The sequence below is a fragment of the Ursus arctos genome, unplaced genomic scaffold (assembly GCF_023065955.2).
Source record: "Ursus arctos isolate Adak ecotype North America unplaced genomic scaffold, UrsArc2.0 scaffold_3, whole genome shotgun sequence".
In the NCBI taxonomy this organism is placed as follows: domain Eukaryota; kingdom Metazoa; phylum Chordata; class Mammalia; order Carnivora; family Ursidae; genus Ursus; species Ursus arctos.
In genome coordinates, this window is record NW_026622985.1 from 18,056,918 (window position 1) to 18,083,926 (window position 27,009).

General features: G+C 41.0%; 1 protein-coding gene across 12 annotated transcripts in view; it reads left to right on the forward strand.

Moving 5' to 3' along the window:
* Window positions 1-27,009, forward strand: part of SRPK2 (SRSF protein kinase 2) — a 225,120-nt gene that overhangs the window by 115,071 nt on the left and 83,040 nt on the right. The window lies entirely within an intron of this gene.

Below are 27,009 nucleotides of genomic sequence, written 5' to 3' on the forward strand. Positions count from 1 at the left end.
TTTCCACACGAAGACATTCACGTACACCACAGATGAGTTGATTGCCTGCACTGTTCGCTAGGTGGAAGCAGATCATCCTAAAGCCGTCATCGTTGCCGTCTTCGGGTTGCACAGGCCGCGGGGGAAGTAGCAGAAGGGGCGGGGTTGGGCTTGCTGTCCCGGAGTGGCAGAGGTGGAGGTGATGGAAGGCGAGGCCGGAGAGGCGGGCACGCTGGGCGTAAGCATCTGGGAATACCTCGTAATGTTCGACTTCTTTGGCTGTTTCACGTCTCTGAAAACATTTCTGTATGGTACCAAATCCTTGCACTGTTGACTTTAGTTTCAGTGCCTGTATCACAGAAGGGTCCAGGTCGTGAACGAGATCAAAAGCCCTCTTGAGTAACCAGAGCCCTTCTGCCAGATTGTCCAGCGTCAGTTTGTTTTCTGGCGCTGCATCTCCTGTGTCTTCTTCCTCGTCCTCTGGCTCTGGTAGGAGAGCGCTCGTCCTCTCTTAATTCCTCTGGGGTGGTGTCCCTTAGCTCTTGAGTTTCTCTGAGATCCATATCTTGAAACCCTTTACCCACCCATTTTTGCCATATCAACAGTGTCTTTCGTGATTTCCTTGATTAGCTCTGTCATCAATCCTCTGAAGTCATGCAGTCCTTTCCATGTACGTCACCATGTGCAGTGAGCCTCAGTGACGCCTGATCGCGAGGCTGAGCTAGAGTCCTTGTGTCTGAGGGCACGTAGTCCATTCTGACACCTTTGGTGCTGATCTCATGGGGTTCTGGGTGGCCGGGGCATTGCCCAATCAGAAGAACTTTAAGAGGCATCCCCTTACTGGCAAGGCACTTCCTGACTTCAGGGACAAAGCTCGAGGGAATCCAACCAGGGAAAGGGGTTCCCCTTGTCCAGGCCTTCGTGCTGTACAACTGAAAGACTGGCAGTTGAGTTATCTTTGCCCTTCCAGGCTGTGGGGTGAGCAGCTTTACAGATTACGGCAGTCCTGATCATAAACCAGACTGCACTGGTACAAAACAGTGGAGGTGGACTGTCCCTTCCTTCCTTAAGTCCTGGTGCTCACTTCTCTTTCGTACTTATACATGTCCTTTGTGGCACTTTTATCCAGAATATGGCACTTTGGTCTGCATTAAAAACCTGTTCAGGCAGATATCCTTTCTCCTCAGTTATTTTCTTAATGGCGTCTGAGAAGTCATTTGCTGTCTCTTTGTTGGCAGAAGCTGCTTCTCCTGTTAAGATATCTTAACTTTTTTTTAAAGCCAAATCTCTTTCTAAAATTATCAAACCATCCTTTGCTGGCATTAAGTTTTCCAGCTTTAGATCGTTCACTTGGCTTTTACTTGAAGTTGTCATATAGTGACTTGGCTTTTTCTCGAATCCTATTAGTCTTAGAGGTGTGCCTTTCATTTAGCCACCCTGCACCCACGTTAAAGCTGCATTTTCAATATGGGATAAAAATGTATTTTGCAGAAGGTCCAACGTTTTCATGCCTCCTGGCGTAGCAGCAGTGACAGCTTCATCAACTCCCTTTTTCCCCCCTACAGCAGTCCCTACACTGGATTCATTTTCCTTGAAATGGTGGGCGCCATAGCTGCAGACCTCAATCCACACACGTACCAAGCAGTCGAGCTTTTTCTTGTAGGGTCGTGCTTCCTGGGAGCGCTTCCTGCGTCATCAGTGGCGCTTCTTAATGGGTCCCGTGGTGTTATTCAGGGTTTATGGTCTTGCACTAAACACAACAAAAAACACACGAGAATAGGGAGAGATCACTTTTACCAAGATACACGGTTTCCGGGAGAGACAGCCTGCTTGTGCCGTGATTGGGGTCACCCAGCGCTGTAAGTGGGTGCTCGCCGCACTGGAGCTCCCCGCATAGCAGCAGAGGTCGCTCTGAAGTTATCACGGTCGTGCGGTGTGTATTGCGCTCAGTTTTGTGCAGTTATGATTTCACACTGCATCTTTGTTTACACTTCTCTTGACTGCAAATGGCACCATGTACAGTCTTCAAGTGTGTGTAAAAGTTTTGATAAGTTTTAACTTTTCTTCTTTTTATAAAGATTTTATTTATTTTGAGAGAGAGTGCACAGGAAGGAGGGAGGGGCAGGAGGGAGAAGCAGACTCCCTGCAGAGCAGGGAGCCTGATGCTGGGGCTGGATCCCAGGACCCTGGGCAGACGTTTAACAACTGAGCCACCCAGGTGCCCCTAAATTTTAATTTTTTATAATTTGTGTATATTTTATGGTAGTAAATGATAAAATAGATCAGTTATCTACATACCTTTTATGCATTTGTGACATACCTGATTTCTTCTTAATTTTTTTTTGATATTTCTAGACCATGCAATTTGCATATTTATTCAAATTGTCAAAAATTTCCAAAAAACTTTATATTTTTTGAAAAAATCTCCAGTCCCCTTATAGGGAGATTTTTTACAGTTCAAACCCGTGTTGTTCTGGGGTCACAGATGTAGGTGGTGGAACAACAGAAAAGCTGGGGGAATAGTGGAGAGGCAGCGGCCACCACCATTGCACTGGATCGGCCTCGGGATGCCATGGCTCTTGGACACCTCCCACCACTGTAGCTGGACCCCTCATCCTGTGATTTTGCTTCCTGGGCCATGGGCCTGTGCTTTGGCCTTCAAAGAGCTGGAGCAGATCACATCTTCTTCTCCAGGACTGGGAGGCAGAGCTTTATTGTGACTTCCGTATGAACTTTTTTTATCATCTAGTTACACCCAAGAGATGAGAATAATAATAATAATAATAATAATAATAATAATAATAGTCTAGTTATCTTGATATCCCTTCTCTTAGGAATTTGAATGAGGCATGCAGCATATTTAAAAGGAATCTGATTTGATTTGAAAATGATCATTAATTACTGCTGGTTGAGAGTCCCAAGTAATGTTGCTTTGCTGCTGTTTACCCTGCATGATTCAGCCCTTACTTAGAACCTCTTGTCATTTGTCTGGTTGGGGGAGTATGGAGTAGTTATTTTGACAGAGGGGTTGATTTAGATACATGCTTTGCCTCTAGCTCTAGGTTATTTTGCTCATGAGTTGTTTCAAACTTAATAATACTGTAGCTTTTTTAGTGCTTTAATTGTCAGAATGTGCTGCTGCTGTTATTGGCTGTTTATAAACATTTAAATGCTTTGCCCGAAATCAGTCCAAGACTTACGTGTATATAATGAACCTAAAACCGAGCAAGAAAAATAGAAATCTCTTGTGTTAATTGCTCTGGATATGCTTTTTTAGGTTCTTAAAGTTTGGCTTGTGGTTCTAATAGAGCACCCAAGTGTCTCATGTCTGGTGGCAGAAGCCATCTGTGTAAGAACTCTTCACTTACCAGAGTCAAGGTATTCAAGCTTTTAAACATACATGATAATTACAGGAAAAACTTTGTGCCTTCAAAGTCAAGTCTGATTTACATTTTTGTAATCGGAAGTGCAATGTGAGATTTAAGTAGTGTTTAGAGTTCCTTTCAGGGATGAAAAATATTTGGGCCCCAGAAGAGTTACCGGCTTAAACGGCTTGCCCCTCTGAACTTTTAGTTGTTTTAGTAAGGAAGATTTGTTTGATCAGCACAATATATTTGCACATTCTTCTCCTAGGAGTTACATTTAATTGATCCAAGTGAAGGTGTAAAGTGTGTTTTGAGAATGTGCTGAGTGGGTTGCATAATTTAGTGGATCTTTTGTTAGTAGACTTGCACTAGGGAGTAGGAATATGCAGGATGTTATGACAAATAATATTTGTTAGATTTTTCTATTCTAATTGTTTTCCTTTGAGTTTTAGGATTAACCATTTTGGCAGCCTACAGAGTGGTGTTTCAAAAAGTCACCTTTCTTTTCTTTCTTTTTTTTTTAAGTAGGCTCCATGCCTAGTGTGGGGCTTGAACTCACGACCCTGAGATCAAGACCTGGGCTGAGATCCAGAGTCTGATGCTTAACTGACCGAGCCACTCAGTCACCCCCAGAAAGTCACTTCCCTCCCTCCCTCCCTCCCTCCCCCTCTTTCTTTTTTCTTTCCTTTCCTTTTCTTCTCTTTCCTTTCCTTTCCTTTCCCTTTCCCTTTCCCTTTCTCTTTCTCTCTTTTTAAGATTTTATTTGTCAGAGACAGAGGGAGAGAGAGAGAGCATGCAAGCAGGGGGAGCAGCAGAGGCAGAGGGAGATGCAGACTCCCCCTTGAGCAAGAAGCCTGATGCTGGACTCGATCCCAGGACCCTGGGATCATGACCTGAGCCGAAGGCAGCCGCTTAACTGACTGAGCCACCCAGGCGTCCCAAAAGGTCACTTTCCAAACCAAATTTGATCAAAAGCATAAAGCTTGTGGGTTTTGTTGTTGTTTTTTTTGTTTGTTTGTTGGGTTTTTTTTGCTTGTTTCTTTTGTTTTGTTTTTGAGAATTGTTTCTGCGTGCTGCTGTGAAATACCTTGTTTCTGGTAGTCTCAGAAAGCTGATCATGCATGGTGTTCTGGCAGCTCTCCAGACCCAGGGCCTGTCTGGGCACAAACCTAGCTTCACGGTATCACCTGCTATAATTTAAAGTGAACCCTCAAACCATCGTCTGTGTCCTCAGAGACATTATGTCATACTCCGCCTCTTGCCGCACTGTGTGAAGCCATGTTCCCAAACTGCTCTTCTGAGTCTATCTGCATTTGTGGAGGTGGTTCATTTGGCTCTTTTCATTTATTTATAGCTCCTTAATAAAAATCTTGAAACAATTCATCTTAACTGTTTGAATTTGGTATTTCACATGTGGTATCCATAGAAACTTTCCTTGGCACCGCTTGTCGGAATGTTCTGCTGCATTGCTTTGCCCTCACCGCCCTTCCCTCTGTCTGGCAGGCCGACTGCTGGTCGCTGCTGTCAGCGGCGGCCTGTGAGGGGAAAGAGGTTTGGTGTAAGTGTCAGAGGTTTTGGCTGTATGTTCTGAAATGGGTCTCTTAATTGCCCTAAAATCTGTTTTCTCGTCTGTAAAATGGGAGTAAAACCTGCTTTTCCCTCTTACAGCACCACTGTATGGGCGCAAAGATGATTTTTCAGTGAATCAGCCCCACCTGTAAATTATAATACACATGATTAAATGACATGCCACTAAGAAAGAAAATTCACTGTGTGTTAAACTCTGTTACAGCGTTGATTACAAAATGCATCTTGCTATCAGAGATTATAAATGTGAAAAATATACATGTTATAATAAGTGAAATGTGTTATATGTGACAGCTCCATTCTCCATATTGCTGTCAGAGTGATATTTTAAAAATCACGAGTCTTGTAATGTCATTTCCCTGCTCGAAATTCGTCAATGATTCTCCATAACCTACGGACACACTCGAAACCCTTGATGTCATGAATGGGGGCCAGTGTGATCTGGACCTGAGTGTGGTGCCCAATGGCACTGGCCTTACCTGGGAAACCTATCAGAAATGGGACTCTTCAGACCCTAGCCCCTTCCTGTGGAACAGAAACCTGGGGATAGATCCAGCAGCTTGAACAAGCTCGTCATGAGATTCTGATACATGGCAAAGTTTGGGAACTTCGATCTAGGTCAAACCTATTTTAAGTTTGTCCCCCTGCCCTTCCTTTTAGGTGTATTTAAGTTAATGTAGAAGTAGTGGGACTGTTCGGATGTAAGGTGAGTACTCGCCTTCCCAAGAAATTATCCCCTAGAGAAGAGCAATGGGGGCGTCTCTCCTGTTGGGGGTGGGGGTCTGTGTCAAGGACATTATTTTGGGTAGCAGAGGATTCTTTGTGATGGCATACTGTAAATCAAAATGACTTCAATCAGTGCTTAATTTCAGATATTTTTAGAATTCGCTAGTGGAAGTAGTAAAAAAGCAAAGGCATTTTAACACGGATTTCGTAATATTCCTCACAGTTGCAAGTGTTCACTGTCTAACACCTTTTAAAGATCACACAAAAAGCAAAACAATAAGTGATTGTGATTTGGAGATCGTGCGTGTGTGTGCGTGTGTGTGTGTGTGTGTGTGTGTGTGTAAATCAAATGGAAAACCAAATAAATGGTTATTTCTGACTTGGGATAACAGTTCCACAGGCAGTATCATATTTATTTAAATAAAAACAAGAACAAAAATCTATCGCAAAAGCCTTAGAAATAAAGATGCTTTAATTTGAAAAACCCACGTTAGACTAAAGCATTGGCTTTATTGTTGGATACAGTGATAACAAAGATGCGTATGAAGCATTTGGATAAACTTCATGAATGTAAGAAAAACAACCTAAACGATATTTTATAATGTGCATTTAACTCTATATGCTCAAATTAAAAATTAAATATTATAAGTAAAACATTTGTTTCACTTCTATACCTAGAAGCTTACCAAAAATTTGGGGGGAGTAATTGTCAAATAATATTTACAGTTTCAAAAAAAATCCATTGTCCTCTCTGCCCGGAATGGTCTCCCACCCCTTTCTCTTTGTGGGCTTCTCGTATGAAACTCAGTTCCCGTCTTCTCCCCATGTTCACTGTACCCTTTCTTCCCCACCCTTGAGGTTAAAGTACCCTTTCCTGCCTCCTGTAACAGCTGGTGCCGCTGCATGTCAGTGCACCTGCCTTCCTTGCTTTCCTGCTTTCTGTTTGCTGCTTTATTTCTTCTATTAATGTGTAAGTTATTTTAAGGCTTTCTCTTTGGGGTAATTCAGAACCAGGTGTAGTGAGCATGGGTTTTATAGACAGTTTTGGTTTGAAGGATGGCTTAGCTATTATTTAGGTTTATCACCTCGCGAAAGTTACTTAGTCTTTCTCAGTCTCCAGAAATTGAAGATAATAATTAGTTTGTTGTTTTATACTGAGGATTGAATGAAGTGTCACAGTTAAGCATCAGTAAATGCTTAAAACCATTCAGTTTTGTCTTCAGTGTATCATAGGGACTCAAGATTTCTCTTTTAAGTGATACAGAAGAGTTTTATCTAATTTACACCCCATTACCTCTGGATACATCAAAAAGCAACTTTGATTTCACCCATAGATGAAAAATTAGCATATGTTTCAAAACCTTATTTACTAACTAACATATTTCCATTGTTTCAAACAGTATTTGTTTAATTCTGTCTCTTATAATAGTTACCCACAATCTGACATTCCAGTGGCAACTACTGACATACACATCTGTAGTCTTTTTCTTGTCTATTTTTTCTTTTTATGTAACCGAGTTTACTAAAATGTGATCTCATTTATCTGATTATAACGGAAATAGGAGAAGTCTTCTTAATGTGTGTCTAATTTTTTAAAAGATATTTATTTGTTTATTTATTTATTGGGGTGTCTGGGTGGCACAGTTGGTTAAGTGTCCCGACTATTGGGTTACCTCTCTTGTTGTGATCTCAGGGTTGTGAGATTGAGCCCATTATCAGGCTCCTTGCTCAGTGGGGAGTCTGCTTGGGATTCTCTCTCTCTCTCTCTCTCTGCCCCTCCCCCCATGCACACGCTCATGTGTGTTCCCTATCTCTCTCAAATAAATATTTAAAAATAAATAAAAATAAATTTTATTTTTAATGAATTCAAGAATTTTGAATACATAGAGACAGAATATGTTTGCTGTTATAAACATTTTAACAGAAATTGTTTGGAATGTTTTCCGTGGACAAATTCCTAGGGAAAAATCACAAAACAGACCATTTTAAAGGTTTCTGACACATATTGCCTACTGATTTTAGCAGTTTATGTCCATCAGCAGCATATAAGTGCCGTTGTCTGTCTTTATCTGTGTGTATGGTTGTTTTTGAAAACTTCGAATGGGGGCGTCTGGGTGGCTCAGTCGGTTAAGTGTCGGCCTTCAGCTCAGGTCATGATCCCAGGATCCCAGGATCGAGCCCTGAATAGAGCCCCTGCTCAGCTGGGAGTCTGCTGCTCCCTCTGCTCTCCGCCCCCCGCCGCCACCTCGTGCTCCCTCCCGCTCTCAAATAAATAAATAAGATCTTTTTAAAAAATTGAAACAAATGTGAAAGGTAAATCAAGGGCATCTCGTTGGTATATATGCCTTTCATAGGAAAATAAATCCATTCTCTGGGTAGATCATTTCCGCTTCCTGTGTTCCTCCAGTCATCGTGCTTATGTGTGTCATATTAACCCTTCTAAGGCACACGTGGTTTTATCATTTTCCTATTCTCCGTTTACTGCTTACTCAACTTTCTACGGATTTTAGAGCCCAGCAGCACCGGTCTGCAGCTGGTGTCGGCACCATAGTGGGGCTGAGTTTGTCGACCCCCGCGGGGGCTGCGCTGCTGCTCAGCCCTGCTCGCCTTGGCCGTGGGGACACTCACCCATCTCCGTGTCTGTCACAGTCTGACACATCCTTCAGGTCTCATCCTAAGTATCTTTATCATTTCTTGAAGGAGTACCTGTCCCTTCTGGGAAAGGCTTCTGTGGTTTTGGTCACTTGGATCCTCAGGTCCTCGTGCTCGGCCTGACACCGTGCTGTCCTGCTGTCAGACGGTGCTTGTTCGTGCCCTGGGGTTTGAGCTGGGAGAGGGGGCTCAGACTCCCGTGAGAAAATGTCCCGCCCACTCCCGCCTGGACTGTCCCGATGCGTCAGGATCCAGTTCAGTTCCACACCCCCTCGAAACCTTCCCGGATCACTAAGGCCTTATGATGTCCGTCACAACCATTTAGTTCTTAAATTGAAAGTTGTTTTGAGGTTTTTGCCTTGGCTTCTGGGCTGGATTCTGGGATAGAGACTCTGCGTCGCCGCTTCTGTTTCCGCTCTTACTGTACGCAGAGGTTTCTGCTCTCTGTGTGGTTGCTTGACCTCTCTCACCTCCTGGCCTCGGTGCCCTACATCAGTTTACCCAGCACCTGTTCCTGTTCTACCACCATGGATCCTGACTCTAGCATTTTATTCCTGCACCCCCTCTCCATCCGGAAGGTGGGGTGGGGGATGAGAGGGAAGGAGCAAAGCTGAAGGGTGCATGTTTGGTGTCATAAAGGTGAGATACGTAGATGTCTGGGTTTTCTGTATGTTAGCACACAAGGGAAGGCCCTTGAAAGCAGCACTGTCCCTTCACATTTTGGGGTGGTTTTCTCTGCTTGCTTTGTTGAGCTGAGCTCCCTGCAGTTTTCTTCTCTCTTGGGCACCAGCTTTTTAAACAACTGTTGGTGGGCCAATGTCATTCCAGCATCATGATACTCCAGTGAAAAGGCAGCAGAGGCTGCTGCTTCTGTGAGCAGTAGTTACACTTAATCAGCAGAAACGTAAATGTTTCTGTATGAAAGAGAGAAATGACTGTACATATTAATTTACTCCAAAGTAAACAAAAAGGTGTTTCGGTATCCTCTTCCAGTATCGTTTCTGTGGGCCCGTTATCACACATCTAAAGAACTTGTGGTACATCTTTCATATTCCCTTTAGTATCCAGACACTGGAGTGTCAGGAATTTGTTTGAAACATTTTTTGAAGAGATATTTTCAGAGGGTTGGTGTGCCTTGCAGCCTCAAATGTAAATTTTCAGAGTGTTCATCAAAAGCTCTAAATCCAGGCACCGTACTGTTCTCCTGGCACGTTAATTTTCCACATGCAGTGGGCTCTATCCGTTCCTGGTATCGCTTCTCTCATCCCAACTTAGGATGATTGGTTTGGCCATCATTCATATTTTTATTAAAACTTTCCGTTTTTAAAATAGTAGATTAAAAATACTAAAAATAGCTTGTGGGTATGAAAATTTGCCTGTATTAATTATTTACCCCTTCCTCATTTCTGTGAGGGTTAAGGTAGGTTGTGAGATGTTCACCGTGCTTTTTAAAATAATATCTTTTTTTTTTTTTTAAAGATTTTATTTATTTATTCGACAGAGATAGAGACAGCCAGCGAGAGAGGGAACACAAGCAGGGGGAGTGGGAGAGGAAGAAGCAGGCTTATAGCGGAGGAGCCTGATGCTGGGCTCGATCCCATAACGCCGGGATCACGCCCTGAGCCGAAGGCAGACGCTTAACCGCCGTGCCACCCAGGCGCCCCTAAAATAATAGAAATGAAAGAGAAAAAATATACTTCTTGGGCCTCTCAGAACTGCTTTGTATTAGTAGAGGACATTGCATTTTCTGTATAATAAGGTACAGTGAAGTATGCTGTAGCTGCTTGGTTTTTACCCCCTCTCCCCCACAATCTGAAAGAGAGAATTGCATTACTGTATTTTTAGTGCTTTTAATATTTTACCTGATTGACAGAAGAACTGTGACAAGGTAAATACATTAAAATCTAAAAATGTTTTTTCCTTAATAATATATTCTGTACTTAAAAAGTACTATTGAGAATTACTGGTTCAATTAATGGCAATAAAGATTCTAGGAGCAAATTTTGCTATAAAGGGATTTCCTGTGGTCTGTGGCATATGGTGTTTGTTTGGTAGCAGATGAGGTAAGCGTATATATAATAATTCAAAGGAAAGGTGGCTATAGGAGGGTGGGGCGGGGAGAATTAATTATAGTTTTAAGACTCGTTAAATGCTCATGTTGGACTTTTCCTTCATTATTTTCCTTGATATGATTCTGGGCCCCCCAGTTACCAGGCTTAGTTCAAATTGGTCTGTATTCCATTCTGTAAAGTGGAGGATAGTAATATTATCCATGATAGTGTTGTAAAGAGGATTGAATGAGTAAACATATGTCACAAGTTTGGGATGATACCTAGCACTCACTTAATCTCAGTAGTTAGTACATATAATACTTACGTTATATTTTTTATACTGGTGGCATGGCCACAGGAGTTCATGTTCTCTCTGGTATCTGCCTAGACTAGGAAGCGGAGAAATAGGTAAACATATTTTGTTTCATTTTCTTGCACATGTCTATGAATTGACTAGTAGATAAATATGTAAAGTTCTTGAGAACCATGAAAGTGCAGTGAGGTGAAACTGGATGGGAAGTGAATATCTGTGATGTGTAATGGGTTCTGAGTGGTGAAAAAATTTTGGATTTGAGGCATAATATGGCTTTTGAGGTTGCAAGAATAGGAATAGTTGCATTGTTGAGATAGAATTTTTAAATATTGGAAGGGGACCTTAGAATCTTTGTGGGTTTGCAGAATTTGAGGGTGAGTCTGAATTCTTCCAAGTTCATAATGAAGTGTTTCTGAGAACATTTATCTTCGAAGCTAGAGTATGAATTTGGAACCGAAGGGAGGAAACATAGAAAAGATAAAAGGACTGTGCATCCCTAATGTCCATTCAGCCAGTGAAGCTCTTCAGACTTACATTCTGATTGTTGACTGTGTATCAGTGCTTTAACTATTTTCTGTAGACTTGATGTCTTTGTACCTTGAAATTTCCCTGCATGAGGTTATAAAATAATAGAGATGCTTTACTTTGGGGGCTTTATGGGGAGAATTGCTGGGGGATTGTCTTCAAACTCAGGGACATGGATTTTGGGAGGCATAAGCCTCTTATCCCCTGCTAAAGCCTTGGGATAATGTCCAGTCAAATCCTGGGCTCAGATCCTTCCTGATTTTTGTCAAGCTCTCTGGCTCACTGTATGGCTTACTTCATTTGGCTGGTAGCTCCATATCTCTGCTTATAAAGCCTCAAGTGAACAATGCAAGCTTAATAGGAAAATGATAAGCTATGCATTTAACTTTACTTAAAAATGCATATATATAACATGGAGCTATAATTCACGTAGCATATAGTTCACCCATTTAAAAAGTAGAAGTCAGTGGTTTTGGTATATTCACACAATTGTGTAACCATCACACAATAAATTTTAGAACGTTTTCATCACCAAACAGAATCCTGTCCCCTGTAGCAGTCATTCCCCATTTCCCATCGGCCCCCAGCCCTAGGCAACCAGTAATCTGCTTTTTTCTCTACAAACTTGAATATTTTGGACATTTTGTACAAATAGAACCATGTCTTTGGTTATTGTCTTCTTCGACTTACCCTAATGTTTCAAGGTGTGTCCATATTACAGCATATATTTGTCCTTCTTTCCTTCTTCTGCTGAATAATACTCCATTGCATACATACCTACATTTTGTTCATCCGTTCGTCAGTTGGTGGACATTTGGATCTCTGCTTTTTGGCTCTTTTGATTAATGCTGCTATGAACATTCTTGTGCAAATTTTTGAGTGGACATATTTTTGTTTGTTTTTCTTATTGGATATGCTCAGAAGTGAAATTGCTAGGTCATATGGTAATAACGCTTATGTTTCTGCTTTTGTAGAAACTGCCACACTGTTTACCAAAGCTGCTGTACTTCCATTCCACCTGCAGTGTAAGAGATTTCCAATTTTTCCACATCCTTGCCAACACTTGTTACTAGCTTTTATTTAATTGTTATTACAGCCATCCCTATTGGGTATGAAGTGGTATCTCACTGTAGTTTTATTTTTATGTCCCCAATGGCTAATGATGTTGAGCATCATTACTTATCATCATGTGCTTATTGGCCATTTGTTTATTGTCTTTGGAGAAATGTCTGTTAAGATCTTTTGCTCAATTTTAAATTGAGTCGTTTATCTTTTTTATTACTGAGTTGTAAGAGTTCTTTATTTGCTTTCAGTTATTGAGTTTGGGAGTTACGGTGCCTTTGATTCTGGGGGAAAAAGGACCAGGCAGCAGTTAATAGTCCCAGTTCTCACCACTTGCCACTAAGGTGTCTCCAGTAATTTAATGCAAAAAGGTAGAGGAAGTGAGAGATGAGAAGTGATTTGCTCCTGGTGCAGATGAAAACAGTCACTGCTCTCTTAGCCTTTTATCCCAGTCGGGATATTCTTTTGATTTAACCCAAACTTGGGAGGGGGGAAAAAAAACTTTATTTTTGAGGGGGAGGTCTTTACTGCTGACGACATGGAAATCTTTTTAAAGCAGGAATTTTGTTTCTTCCTTGAACACATGCACAGTGTTTCGTTTTGTTTTTTTAAAGTAAAAAATTTTTCTCTTATTTTTGTATATTGGAAATATATAAATATAATCCCTAAATGCTTCACAGGCAAACAAGATTTTATATTTATCTTATTTAAAGTAGATTTAGGGGCGCCAAGCTCAGTCAGAAGAACACGCGGCTCTTATCTGTGGGTGGTAAGTTCGAGTCCCATGTTGGGTGTAGAGATCACTTAAAAAAAAAACACACAACGTAAGACATTAAAAATAAAATAGATTTAATATTTTGGCGTACTTATTACCATATTTTGGGAGGTCTTTAGATTCTGAGACACAACAGAAGTTCGTATCTGGTAATAAATCTGTATTTTAAAGTTAACTTTGGGGCACTGGGGTGGGTCATTCGGTTGGGTGTCTGACTCTTGATTTCAGCTCTGGTCGTGATCCCAGGGTTACGGGATCAAGCCCTGCATCAGGCTCTTCACTCAGTGTGGAGTCTGCTTATCTTTCTCCCTCTCTTCCTCCCCCAACTCACTCACTCTCTCCGTCTAAAATAAATAAATAGAATCTTTTGAAAAAGTAGTTAATTTTATTAGCACTGTTCACAGCTTTTAAAATCTGCAGCAGCGTTGTTGAGTAGAATGCTCTGTGATGGAAATACTCTGTCCAAAATGGTAAACAGACCCCCTATGTGTAGCTGTTGAGCACTTGAAATGTGGCTGGTAAGACTGCTGAGTCTTTAGGTTAATATTTTTAATTATTAAAACTAAAAGTTAAATAGCCACATGTGGCTAGTGGCTGTGTTGCACTTCTAGACATTACAGGTGTAGAATGTCACTAATCTGTTATGTTTTTTAGAAGTATGAGTTCAGCTATAAGAAAATTGTTATAAGAAATAAGTGCAGTATGTTTTTGGCAAGTATTTTTACTGAATGTATTTTCTATTTTCTCTAGTCTTAAGAGTGCTTGCTTTCTATGTGGAGCCTATTAAACTTTATAAATAAAATTAAATTTCTTTGTCTATATCTGTAATTACAGCGTAAAAAATGGCTGGGCAGATTTGCACCAAATTTAGAAGGTTTTGGATGTTGTGAGTGAAAATATAGACTATGTGTCATGCTTTAAGAGTGGCTTTGGGGAGTATGGTGGCTGTTAGCTCTGAGAGACTGATGGATGATGGGAAGCCCTCCCTGCCACACTCCATCTGGAATGTGGAACGGACGGGAACAACTCATGGTTTTAAGTTACTAGGGCAGACGATCCTAACTGCTGGTTGGCCTCTCTCTGTAGCCTGCTCCAGGAATAGCAGCAGCAGTGCTTCTCCAGTGCAAATGGGGAGGCTAGTTGCTAGTCTTAAGTTAAATAAATTACCCACTGTCTTTACAGACAGCAAAGCAAGCCAAATTTTATTGACAGTTTTTGGATGGTGGAAGTGTTCTAGGTAAATTTAGCTTCATTAACATGATTATGAAAGCTTCAGAAAGCAAAGGGAATCACTTGATTTGGTATTTTAACACCCTTTATTTAAGCTCCTGTGTGTCTTGAGATAAGTTTTTTTCCTCATGAAAAGTTTAACTTTGACTTAGCAAGTAAACATTTCAAACTTTTTTGGGCCAGGGAGGATGTTTAGTTCACTTTAAATGGTAGATAAACATACCAAATTCATGAAATATACAACAGGGATAATGGCAAGATGTATTTTAACTGGCAGTTTGCAGTTCGATTTAGAATTCTGCGTGTTCCAAAATGGAAGAAGGTGGCAAGCTGAAACTTGAGCCAACCATAACTGTATGAGGGGTGTGTTCGGGGGCTAGAGTGGGTTCAAGTCTTTTTTGAGGAAAGGATAGAGACTCTGAATTCCTAGAAATAACTCCGATAAAAGCTATGTATGGTCTTTTTGGAGAAAATGTCAGAATATTACAGAGGACATAAAAGCACTCAAATATAGGGACGGCTGGGTGGCTCAGTCAGTTAAGCTTCCAACTCTTGATTTCAGCTCAGGTCCTGATCTCAGGGTCCTGGGACGGAGCCCCACGTCAGGCTCTGCACTCAGTGCAGAGTGTGCTTGAGAATCTCTCTCTCCCTCTTCCTCTGCTCCTCGCCTGCTCGGAGAGGGCAGGGTGATTTAATATCATGTGCAAGTTAGTATTCTGTAAATGCTGCTGGGACAATTGGTTATCCATACGGGAGAAACTAAAACTAGAGCTCTACCTCACGCCTTAAAGAACCTTCCCAGGTGGATAATTAAGTACGTTACCCGTGTATCAGAGTTGAAGATGTGCACGGCCTGTTGATGAGATTTTTTACTTCTAGGTATACACCTTCAAGTATGTATGTAGTGGGTTCTATATTTTATTCTTTTCTGACCCACTGCGTACACAGATCTTTCCATGTAGAACTGAAATTTGTTTAAAGAAACAATACTCATACTAAATCAAACACACTTTTCTACATTATTGCGTTTTTAATAAAATACTGTGCGTTTTTAATAAAATGCTGCCATGACCCAGTGCATTGATTTCATGAGGATTTCATGAGCTACTGAGTGTAGCTTGACAGACTGCCTTTGAGAAACTCTTGTACATGTGTGTAAGGAGATGTGCATGGAAATTTTAGCATGTTTGTAATAATATAAAATGATACATGCCTGAACATGGTTAAAGCATAAAAATGTGCGTAGGAATGATGAATCTTAATTTCGGGTTGGCTCTTACCTGTAGAAGGGAGGGGGGGAGGAGGAATTAAGGGTCTTCAAGTCTATAATGAGTTAATCCTTAATCTGAAAAGATGTGAAGCAAATGTGACTAAGTTTGTTAACATTGCAGGTGGGCATACCTTTTTTATGTTTGAAGTAATGGAATACGATATAATAAACAAGAGGGAGAAAGAAGAGGAGCAAAGGTGTTTGTTTCACTTAAAATAAAAAGCAGTATTGAGGTGAGGCTAGGTTAGTAAGCAGGACCTAGATCATCAGAGTTGTTTTCATCACGTTAAGAATATTTTTGCTTTGGGGCGCCTGGGTGGCTCAGTCGGTCAAGCATCTGCCTTCAGCTCAGTTGTGATCCTGAGGTCCTGGGGTGGAGCCCCATGTCAGGCTCCCTACTCAGCATCTCCCTCTCCTGCTGCCCCTCCCCCCACTTGTGCACGCTCTTGCTCTCTCGTGCTCTCAAATAAATAAAATCTTTAAAAAATATATGTTTGCTTTATCTTAGCGGCAGAAGGGTGTATTTTATTTATTTATTTATTTATTTATTTATTTATTTATTATTTTTTGAAGATTTTTAAAACAATTTATTTTACAGAGCACAAACTGGGAGTAGTGGCAGGCAGAGGCAGAGGGAAAAGTAGGCTTTCTGCTGATCCGGGAGCTGATGTGGGACTCGATCCCAGGACTCCGGGATCATGACCTGAGCGGAAGGCAGACACTCAAGACTTAGCCACCCAGGCGCTCCAAGGACAGCAGGGTTTAAAAAAGGAATGATGAGATCAGATTTGTGTTTTTGAAGGATCTCTTCCACCACAGTGTGGGACAAACTTGGGTGAGCAGAGGCCGAGGGAAGTGTAATGATTCTGTCGTGGGGTGTTTGGGGCTTGAAGAGAGCAGGGCAGTGAGAGGGTGGAAAGGGGAGGGTCGGTGCACATGGAGGAGGCATCAGTTTGCTGGGGTAGGGGCTGACACCGAGGTAACTCCTAGCTTCCCTGGTCACCACCAAGGTGCGTAGAAGGTAGTGGCCTTCCCCGGAAGGGGAAACAGAAGAGCTGGGTTAGCTTCTAGGTGGTGAATGCAGAGAACTGAATAAGTCAGGTTTTCTGTAGGAAGATAATTATGCTCAGCATTGCTGCTTGATTCCGTTTCGAAAGAACTAAAACTAAAATTTTATAATCATTGTTTTTATGTTTACAGAGTAGTATTTCTTTTTAGTTTAGATTAAGAAGGTGATTTTCACATTAAAGATGGAATAAAGGTACTAAGGTTGTATAACAAAGTACCTGTTTGAGTAATATAGATACTTGAGGTGATGACAATAGGGAATTGGTTTTGCCTCATGATACAATTTGTATGTATTTACAGAACTTTTAGATGTACCACTAGGTATTGGGTTAATCTGTTGAGTTTTTTTGTTTTGCTTTGTTTTATGAGTTACTTTCTCAAACATTCAAGAAATTATTATTATTTTTTAAGTAGGCTCCATGCCCAGTGTGGAGCCTAGCGCGGCGCTGGAACTCATGACCCCGAGATGAACAGTTGGATCCTTATCCGACTGAGCTACCCAGACACCCCTGAGCATTAGAATTTTTTATTGTTCACTGACTTTGGTCTATAATTTTAACTTTTGTTTTTGTTGCAGTTGGTTTCCAGAAGCCAGCTTTGCGTTTATTCTTTTATTACTTTATTGTCCTCCTCTGAACATGAAAGAAGTTTGATAAAATCCAAAGTTGACTGTTCCAACTGACACCATACATATAAACCGTTTTTTTGTAGGAACGTGGTAGAGATGCACCTGCTAGTGGAATGGAAACCAACTTTGCTTCTCTGTATCTGTCTCTCTGTGTTGGAGCTGTTACTTAAGGATCCTCAAAGATGGCATGTTAGTAGCCACTACTGACGCCAACAGGCATGGCTCTGTGCTTGTCATTGGACGGTCTCTCCCTTTGTAAAGCAGTACAGTGCCCACCACACTGCACGGTACATGGGTGGTCTTTCATAAATATTTGTTGAATGAAAAAGTGTGCCATGGCCAACATATTAAGGGTTTGAATCTTTCACAGTTTTTAGTGTCTTTTGAAGTTCAGTTATTACTTTATGAAGATAAAATGTTGCTCTTGAAAGTGTATTTTTACTTACTGTAAGTAAAGAGATAATGGTTCTCAGTGAGCAGGATTAAATTAAGTGGCTTGGAATGCTCCCTTAAAATAATTTATGATAACGTGAGCCCTTTGGTGTTGAACCCTTCACTGGCCAGGTGGTTTAATAAAGCATTGATGTGATTTCTAGATAAAACCTTATTGTTTGTTTAAATTCCCATATATATTATCTGGAATTATAAAGTAATAATTTTATTGTGTTTGGATATATGATTTATTTTTAAAAACTAAAAGTAGAAAAGAAACTACTACTTAGTGTAGATAGTTTTAAAAAATAAGGAAATAATTTCATGTTTTTAAATTGAAGAAAATATTAGATGTTTGCACAATACCTGTGGAGCAAGAACTCCGTTATCCAGGGTTCTTTTGTTCTTCATCTCAACTACCTAAAACACAGGGGAGAGAGAGAGAACAGAGAGTTGTGAAATTTTGCAGTGTGCAAGGCCCGGAACCAGGAGCCTCGTGGTTGGAGGCGGTGCTTAACCCCCGCAAGTGGTGGAGCAGAATGTGTCTGCGGTTAATTAGCAAGCCAGCGGGATGCAGGAAGCAGCAGCACTGTCCTCGCCTGGGTGGAGGTCGCAGACGCTTCACACGGAGTTGATCAAATTGGACTTGATGGTTGAAGGAAGAGTGTAATTTGTCAAGACAGAGTGAGGAAGAAGGGCTTTTGTTAAGCAGAAGGTTGCACCCAGGTGGGAGATGCTTACTGGCGTTCTGGTGCGGAGGTGTGGCAGGGCGAATTGCAAAGGAGGGGCCTTCAGTTCCATATTGTGCCTGGATAATTGAAATGTGGAGAGCCTGTGGTGGGTCAGCATGTGAGGAACCTCTGCTTTTTCAGTTTTGGTGATGTTCGGGAGAGGATCTGGAAGGCAACGGCAAAGAAGAGCTTTTGCAGGTTTTTTTGTTTGTTTTTTAAGCTGAAGAGACACACAGATCTTTTTGAAATTATTGCCCTTGAGCCCCTTCTGGGCAAGTGGAGTGGAGGTTGTGAGGTGTCATGGTCTCATGTCTTCTCTGGACTGTCGGGCCCTGGGCTGAGGCAGCAGGTCCCCTAGGGTGTCTGTGTGCGGGCAGTGCCAGACTCAACACTGCGTCTTACTCCTGGGTCATGTGCACAAAGAGTAATTGCATTGATGCTGAATGTTTCTTCTGTGCTGTTTATGGTTTTTAAGAAATTAGTCTTTAAAAAGATATACTTGAATAAATGCAAAAGCATTTAGATAGATAAAGCCTGGCTCATAGTAGTAACTAGAGTTTAGCTGGCTTTTTCCACCCTTAGAATTACAAATAAAAACTTCCTTGTTCCGATTCCAGTGACCCAACAGAATACTTCAGGAGGTCAGGGTCCATATCGGTCTTGTTCTTGATGAAACATGAAACACAGACCGATACAGTTAGTGTGGTTACTGTTGCATATAAGTGAAAGTCTTTCAGAAGTGTGTTTTAAAATTCACGTTATTATGGATTCTGCTTCTGTCTTTATATCAGAATGCTCTTTCTCAAAAATGTAAGTAATGATGAAAAACTTATAAGGAATGTGGGGGAACAGTGTTTAAAGAGTTAGCAATACTCAGAATAGATACTGAAGTATGTAAAAAAAAATGTAGTTTTAAAACTTGCCAGTGATTTTACTGTTAATAAAAATGGTTTTCTGCTTAAAATGCTTATAAAATTACTAGGCTGTTGTCTTCAGTAATTGTTAGATCAAATTTTACTTCAGATACTGGGTTTCATACTTTGTTGATTATAGGACCTTTATTGTTTTTATGTAGCATGGGACGCTACTTACTGTAAGGAAATAGTCCTCTGTTGCTGGGGTGTCGGCACTGGGAGTGTGGAGTGTGAGTGTGTGGGGGAGCCCTTCCTGAGCAGTTAAGCTACCAGCATGGAAGCTCCCTGATGATGAGAGTGAAGTGTGTACAGGTTTCTGTACAGCAGTTTGGCAGTGGGTTTGGCTTTTAAATGTCTGTAATCTTTGATCTGGTAGTTTACTCCTGAGACTGTGTCCCAAGAAAATAATTTGTAAGATAGCGACAAAGATGTTTGACCAAAGATGTTTTGAAACATTATTATATACAGTCTCCCAAGGCTTGAAACAAAGGAATGGTTAAGTAAGTTTGGTAGATACGTGTCGTGCAGTAGTCTATGCCTAGTAAAATGGCATTTAGAGAGTTTTTAATGACAGAAGAAAATGCTCATGAACAGAATGGCCTCAAATTATGTAAGCTATACATGGGTAAAAGTTGGGAGGACATATATGGAGATATTATGGCTTATCTCTGTACACTTGGACTGTAAATAATTAGTTTCTTTATAGTTCTGTGATTTATATATTTTTAATAATGAACATAACAAGATTTTTTTGTTGTTATCTGAAGAAAAATAAATACTACTTTTAGATCGGAAATACCACAGGTCGTGTCTCTAATTTGGCAAGGTAGCTCTGGTGAAGGGAGAGGCTGAATGGGGGGCGGGGCTGGGCCATGAGAGATGGATGCAGGAGGATAGTGTTTAAGGCAGGGGGATAATTAAGGGATAGATCATAGGAGCAGCAGCATTGGGATTCGAGAGAGTCATCAGAGAATGAGTTGGAGCATCCATCTTGGCAGACAGGTATGGTTGGGGTGGAAGTAGGCTTTGGAGTGATGTTGGTTTGAGATCCTAGAAGAAACGTACGGGTTTCTGCACACCAGTTCAGCAGGCCGGTGGACAAGCTTGTCTGGATCCAAAGTAAGGCATGGGGGCTGCTGCAGCTGGCAAATGCGTGAGGTACCAGAAAAGTACGGAGCAGAGAAGGTACACTGGCTTGTTCAAGGCCACAGGCTCATCTTAATTTACATGAGGTCTGTGAACATTCCGGACTGTGCATTTAACTACTACTTTGCACTTTTCAAGTTTTATTGAAAGGAGTAAAATATTACTTAGTTTGTAAAGGCAAATATATAAAGGCAACAGTATAATATGGTTTAGAGATTTTCTTGGTCAAAAAAATCGTGAGTGGGATTAATAAACCTCTTGGACTGATTCACTCACATGAAATTCATTTTCTGACTCTACCAACTAAATGCTGCAACTGTTTTAAATTAATGATTTATAATTTTATCAGTTTCTACTCTTTATTTCTCCCCATTATCAAAAGATTATTATTTTGGCACTTGCGGCTGTTGTTTCTCCTCCAGTGCTCTTTTTAAACATTTCAAGATACCAGTTGAAACAAATTAGCCACAGTCTGGGATGACAGAAGTAATGCTGGGAATCTGGGTGTCTTGATAGATACAAGTGGTTAAGGTGAATTGTAGTGAAAACAAGGTATTAAAATTCTACTAGAGTGGTATGCTAGTTTTGGATTCTTCTAGTGATGTGTTTCATATACTGACAAACTGTTGAAAGACTTACTATTTTAGCTAGGAATCACAAGTCAGACTATCCAAATTATAAATGGACCGGAGAGTTAGGGGACACAAGATTATTAAAGCATTCAGTATATAAAACATGAATTTTATTAAACTCTGTCTTTTGAGGGGTGGCTGTATTTCGTTTTTGTCTGCTGATTTGAAAACATAAGTCATTTAAATGAAATCTTACTTCATTTTTCAGGATTTAAGTCACATATTCTTTGAGTTCCTAAAATTCTCCCTAATAAGTAGTAATGAATAGACTAGTTTGTATGCCCCTAGGTCAATGTACACTGTTGGAAATTTTTGCCTGTTCTTGCTACCAGTTTGTGACTGACTCATTACTAAGATTCTTTACTCATGAATTCCTAATGTATAGAAATAGTATCTTTTCCACAGAATTTCTGATATTTTCAAATGGAACCTCGTTATTTACTGTATATTTGGGGGGGAAGAACTAGGAAATATATATGTATATATATATATATTTTTTTTTTTTTTTTAAAGATTTTATTTATTTATTTGACAGAGAGAGATAGCGAGAGAGGGCACACAAGCAAGGGGAGTGTGAGAGGGAAAAGCAGGCTTCCCGCCGAGCAGGGAGCCCAGTGCGGGGCTCGATCCCAGGACCCTGGGATCATGACCTGAGCCGAAGACAGACGCTTAACCGCTGAGCCACCCAGGTGCCCCTAGGAAATATATATATATATATATTTTTAAAGATTTTATTTATTTATTCGGCAGAGATAGAGACAGCCAGCGAGAGAGGGAACACAAGCAGGGGGAGTGGGAGAGGAAGAAGCAGGCTCATAGCGGAAGAGCCTGATGTGGGGCTCGATCCCATAACGCCGGGATCACGCCCTGAGCCGAAGGCAGACGCTTAACCGCTGTGCCACCCAGGCGCCCCAGGAAATATATTCTTTAATTCAGAAAATTTCTGTGATTGCATTGGAATTCAGAATCAGTGTAAGGTAAGGAAATGAGAGTATTATAGGCATAATGACTTAGAAAGTAGCAGGTATACACCTTTTCAATTTTGACATTTCATTCAGCATATATTATTGAATGTCTATCTTAGTAGGTCCCTGTAAAGGTACGTAGGCAGTAAGGCGTAGCTCTTGTCCTTGGTCATCTACGATGACATCATACCTGGTAAAGAGTGATCGACCACCCAGCACTGGAAAGCCTGAAGGGAACCTGGGTAGAGGAGCTAATTGAGCTTCTTCAAGGGAGAATCTGGTGGGTGATGAGTAAATGCTTTTACATAGCACAGAAAAAGCATTAAGAGAAAGATGAAAAAAAATTCTGTTGTAATCGTATATGGCTCTGGGCTGGGTGGGGCTATTCAGTTTCTCCAATAAAGAATTGGTGGAGCTGGGCTTGTGTTTTGGGAGCAGGGTGGAGTAAGGAGTCTGAGATTCTCACTGTTCATCTTCAAAACCGTTTCTTATCCCAGTACCTTCCTGTGTCCTCTGTGCTTTGAGGCTCCAAAAGGTCTAGTCTTCGCCTCAGGAACAGTTGTCATCTGGCTGCTCTGAGGGTGAGAGAGTGTGTGGAGACGGAGCCAGGGCCTCCTCCAGCTGCCCTGCGTGTGTTCTGCAGACTTCCCCGCCCCCCCCTTGCCAGCCCCTGGTGGCGGTGCTGAGGCGCTCGTGGTTCTGGGGTGGACCGGTTTCTGGTCGGTGTGTTTCTGCGGTGCCTTTCAGTTGTAGCTGCTTGTGTTCTGCTGGCTATCTCCTCCATTCACTGTTTTCAAAAACGTTGTTGAATTTCTTGTTCCTCAAGTTTTTACCTTTCGATTGTTCTTGCAGGTTTTCTTGGTTTTTTATTATTGAAAAGACAGAAGAAAAATGTATGCTATGCTGTTAGTCATGTTTAAATTAGACATTCTTTCGCTATGGTTTTCTGAGGTGGAACTTAAACATAAGGATATAATTATATTTTAATGGGATTAACTAAAAGTTGCTCTTACTTGAAGTGGGTGATTAGGGTAGTAAATTTTAAGAAATATGCATTCATTAAAGGGGAGGTCCATTTCCTGAAGTCTTTTGGAGGATTAGAAGTTTTTATTTGTATCAGCCTTTCTTTGCTTATGTCTGTTCATATCTGTTTGCCTGTGCGGTTGACCCTTGAACGACACGGGCTTGAACGGCAACAGTCCACTTGGACAGATTTTTTTTTTTTTTTTATAAGTACAGCACAGTACTGTAAATGTGTTTTCCTTATGGTTTTATTAATATTTTTGTCCCAGCTTTCTTTATTGTAAGAATACAATATATAATATATATAACATACAAAATATATGTTAATCGACTGATACAAGGAAGGCATCTGGTCAGCAGTAGTTAAGTGTTTGGGGAGTCAGAAATTACATGCAGATTTTTGACTGTATGGAGGTTGGTGGTGCCCGTATCACCCACGTTGTTCAGGGGTCAACTATGTTTGAATCATAAGCACACTTGAGTGCATTACTGGTAGACATCTGTTAGAGGCGGCAGTGACTCCTTCCTAACCGTGGGTGTGTACTAGTCTCCTAGTGACTCGTGTCCAGGACACATTCCAGACCTACTGAGTCACATTCTCCTGGTTCTAGGCTTTTGTTTTTTGGAAAAGCTTTCCGGTGGTTTTGGTGTATAGTCCTCTTCATGAACTATTGTGTTAGAGCTTCTAAAATAAAAATAGATTAAATATTGCATGACACTTATAGCTTACCAGAAATAAATTCCACATTCTTCATTCAAGGGTGTCAAAATCTGGTCCTAACCGTTCTTTATAGAATTTCTGCCAATATTCACCTATGGGTCCCTTATGTATCAGCAAACCTGAACAAGCCCTTTCCTGCTGCCATACCTATGTGCTCATGCACGCAGTTCCCTGCCCTGAAAGTCCTTTCCCTCGCTACCACTTGTTCTTCCTCATAGGGGAGCCTCAATTGTCACTCCTTTCTGTAAGCATTCCTTGGGACTCACGTGGCCAGAGAGAACATTGTAGCCTTTCTGTCATTGTATCCCCTGGACCTTACAACAGTGTTGGAAACTGTCTGACTTGAATATGTTGTGAGTTAATTAAGGAAATAATCTCTTCAAACCAGTGTCTGCCTTGTTTTATGTTATTTTATACCTGTCTGATATAATCTGTTAGACTTCTAGTTCCATGAATGAAGGTACATATTTTACTCATTTTAGCAATAAAAATAGAGTTCAGTAAATATTTCTTGAATACGTAAATGAGGTGTACCTTCTCAGTACTTGGGAAATCCAGCAGAACTTGGAACTGCAGGGTAGAATCACAAAATTTATGACACAGGGAAGGAAGGGGAGAGACTATCCCAGGCTCTGCGTCCTGTTTGATCTGAGTCGGTGAGATGCTCAGTCTGGTAGAGCACTTTAGTCCCTGCCCTGTCAGAGCTGTGAGTTTGATGCTTTTCGGGACAGTCTTCAGTTATTAGATATGCTCGCACTGAAATGGGACTGTGTTGTCTGTGAATGCGCGAGAGAGTCATTTGTAATATTTGCTCTCATGGGTGCTAGTCTTAGCACCACTCTGTTTCGAATTTCTGTTCCACCTTAGGTAAGACTCTCAGTGTTTAACTCTGAGGCTTTGGTTTTCTCCCCTGTCAAGTACCGCCCTTGCAAGGTAGCGGGTCATCTCACACTAGGCGCCGAAGGTCCGGACTGAGTGCCATGTGTGTTAATGTCAGTGACTAAAGGGTTTGCACTATTTTATACTTGGTAGTGAAGAGCACTGGACCGTAACCAGCTGGAGTTTGATGGGAGCTTGTGTTGAGGGCATTTCACAGGTGAGAACTCAGTGGCAGCAATGATGGTCTTTTTTTTTCAGCTAGCTTTATTAATGTATAATTTACATAAAGTAAAAATTTCCCAGTTTGAGATGTACAATTCAGTGAGTTGTGACCGATGTGCACATACATGGTGTCTTGAGAATCACAACCGTGAGGTGATACTCACGGCCACTCATCAGTTTCCTTGCTCCCCTTTGCAGCCAGCACCACCCCCAGCCCCTGGCAATTGATCTGCCTTCCATCACCGTCATTTTGCCTTTTTAAAACGGGGTCATGTGCTAGGTGGTCATTGGTGTTTGACTTTCTCACTTGGCACTTTTTTTGCTTAACACATGCTTTTGGGTTCATGTTTTTGTACTTATTGTTGATTGTCTTATTGCTGAGTAGTTATTCCATTGTTTAGCCACAGTTTATCTTTTCTGCAATCATCTTTTGGAGAGCATGAAACTGGCACATTATTTGTGTAAAGATTTACTTGACAACACTTATATCCAAAGTGCACATGAACATGATTTTTATTATTTAAAGGGTCATTAAAGTAATATGGAACATTAGAACAAAAGACTTGTATATAATGTTTATGGTGGTGACATGTGCATGCAGTGGTGTTTCTTAAAGTGCAGCCCTTGAACCATGTGCATCAGAGTCTGGGGCAGGGGTTAGGGGGTGCGGTTCTTACCAAACATGCACATTCCTGGGCCTCATCTCCGTCTTAGTGACCCACACACTCTGGTTGGAGGAGTCTGAATGCGGTAAGTGGGTATCAGTACCAGAGAGGACTCAAACCAGTGGGTGTACTTATTTATAGTTTGTCTTTAGCCAGTTATACAACTGAGAATACAGTTAACTGGCTCCTGATACTTCAGTGATCTCACACTACTGTTGTTTGACAAATTGCATTCTTTCTTTTGAGAGCTCTGGTGACAGTGTGATTGTCATTCTTTGTAGGAAATCTGGCTGTTTTTCTCTCTACTTTTTTCTCTGTGCTTTGGTGTTCTTCAGTTTTACTCTATTGTGGTTTCTTTTTATCTGGCACACTTTGTGCTTTCTGAATCTGTGAAGTTATGTTTTTTATCAATTCTGGAGAATTCTCAACTATTATTTCTTCTAATAGTGCCTCTCCTCCATTTTCTCCCTTTTTTGGAACCCAAATATTAGATAGGTTAGACCCTCTCACTCTCAGATACTCCAGGTCTTAACCAGTCTCTTTATCTTTCCTGTGATCAGAATATTCTAGGTGATTTCTTCAGATCCATCTTCCAGTCTATTTGTGGTCTAATCAATTCAACGAATTTTAAGTCATCTTCTTTTTTTTTTTCTGCTCATACTTCATTTCCTTTATTTCTATTAACATTATGGACATACTTATTTTATATTCTGTATTCCACAATAGTATCTGAAATTTCTTTTTGTTGATTATTTCTTTTGGCTTGCTCATAGGGTGTTGTTTCCTTGTTTAGGTGATGATTTGAAAAAAAAAATTGTTAAATTACATTTCCACAGTCTCAATCACTACGAATACCAAGGAGCCCTGATTGAGGGTACATTTCTCCCAAGAGGATTTGTTTTTTACTTCTTCTAGGATGCCTGGGATGGCAATGACCCAGAAGCACTCTAAATTTCTTGGCATGGGCGATTTCCAGGACGGGGTAGGTATGATGATAAATTCAAATGCTAACTCTGCATGCAGGGAAGCATGAGATCATGAATTCTTAGGGAGGACTTCCCCTTCCACACTAATCTGAAGAATTAGGAGATACGGTATCCTGAGTCCCTCTCACTGGCTGATCCTAGGTGCTCGATTCCACTTCTTCTGGTCTTACCTCGTCCAAGAGCCTGTTGTTGGATATCAGTTCACTTAGTTGGAATCCTAACGTACTCTCACTTCATTCTGGAGCCTCTCCCACTGAGATTGGCTTTGGTGCTTGCAGAATCTCTTGTTTCCTTGGAAGATGTTTTTTCTGATGGCTTCTTCAGGTGTCCACCAGTGTCTGAGAGTGGCCACTCCTACAAGAATAATATTTATGTGCTTTAACATCTTTGAAGAACTGTATACACAATTCCTACAGTAAGGTTTGTATTACAGCTAATTGAAATGACTGCCTTCAGAAATAA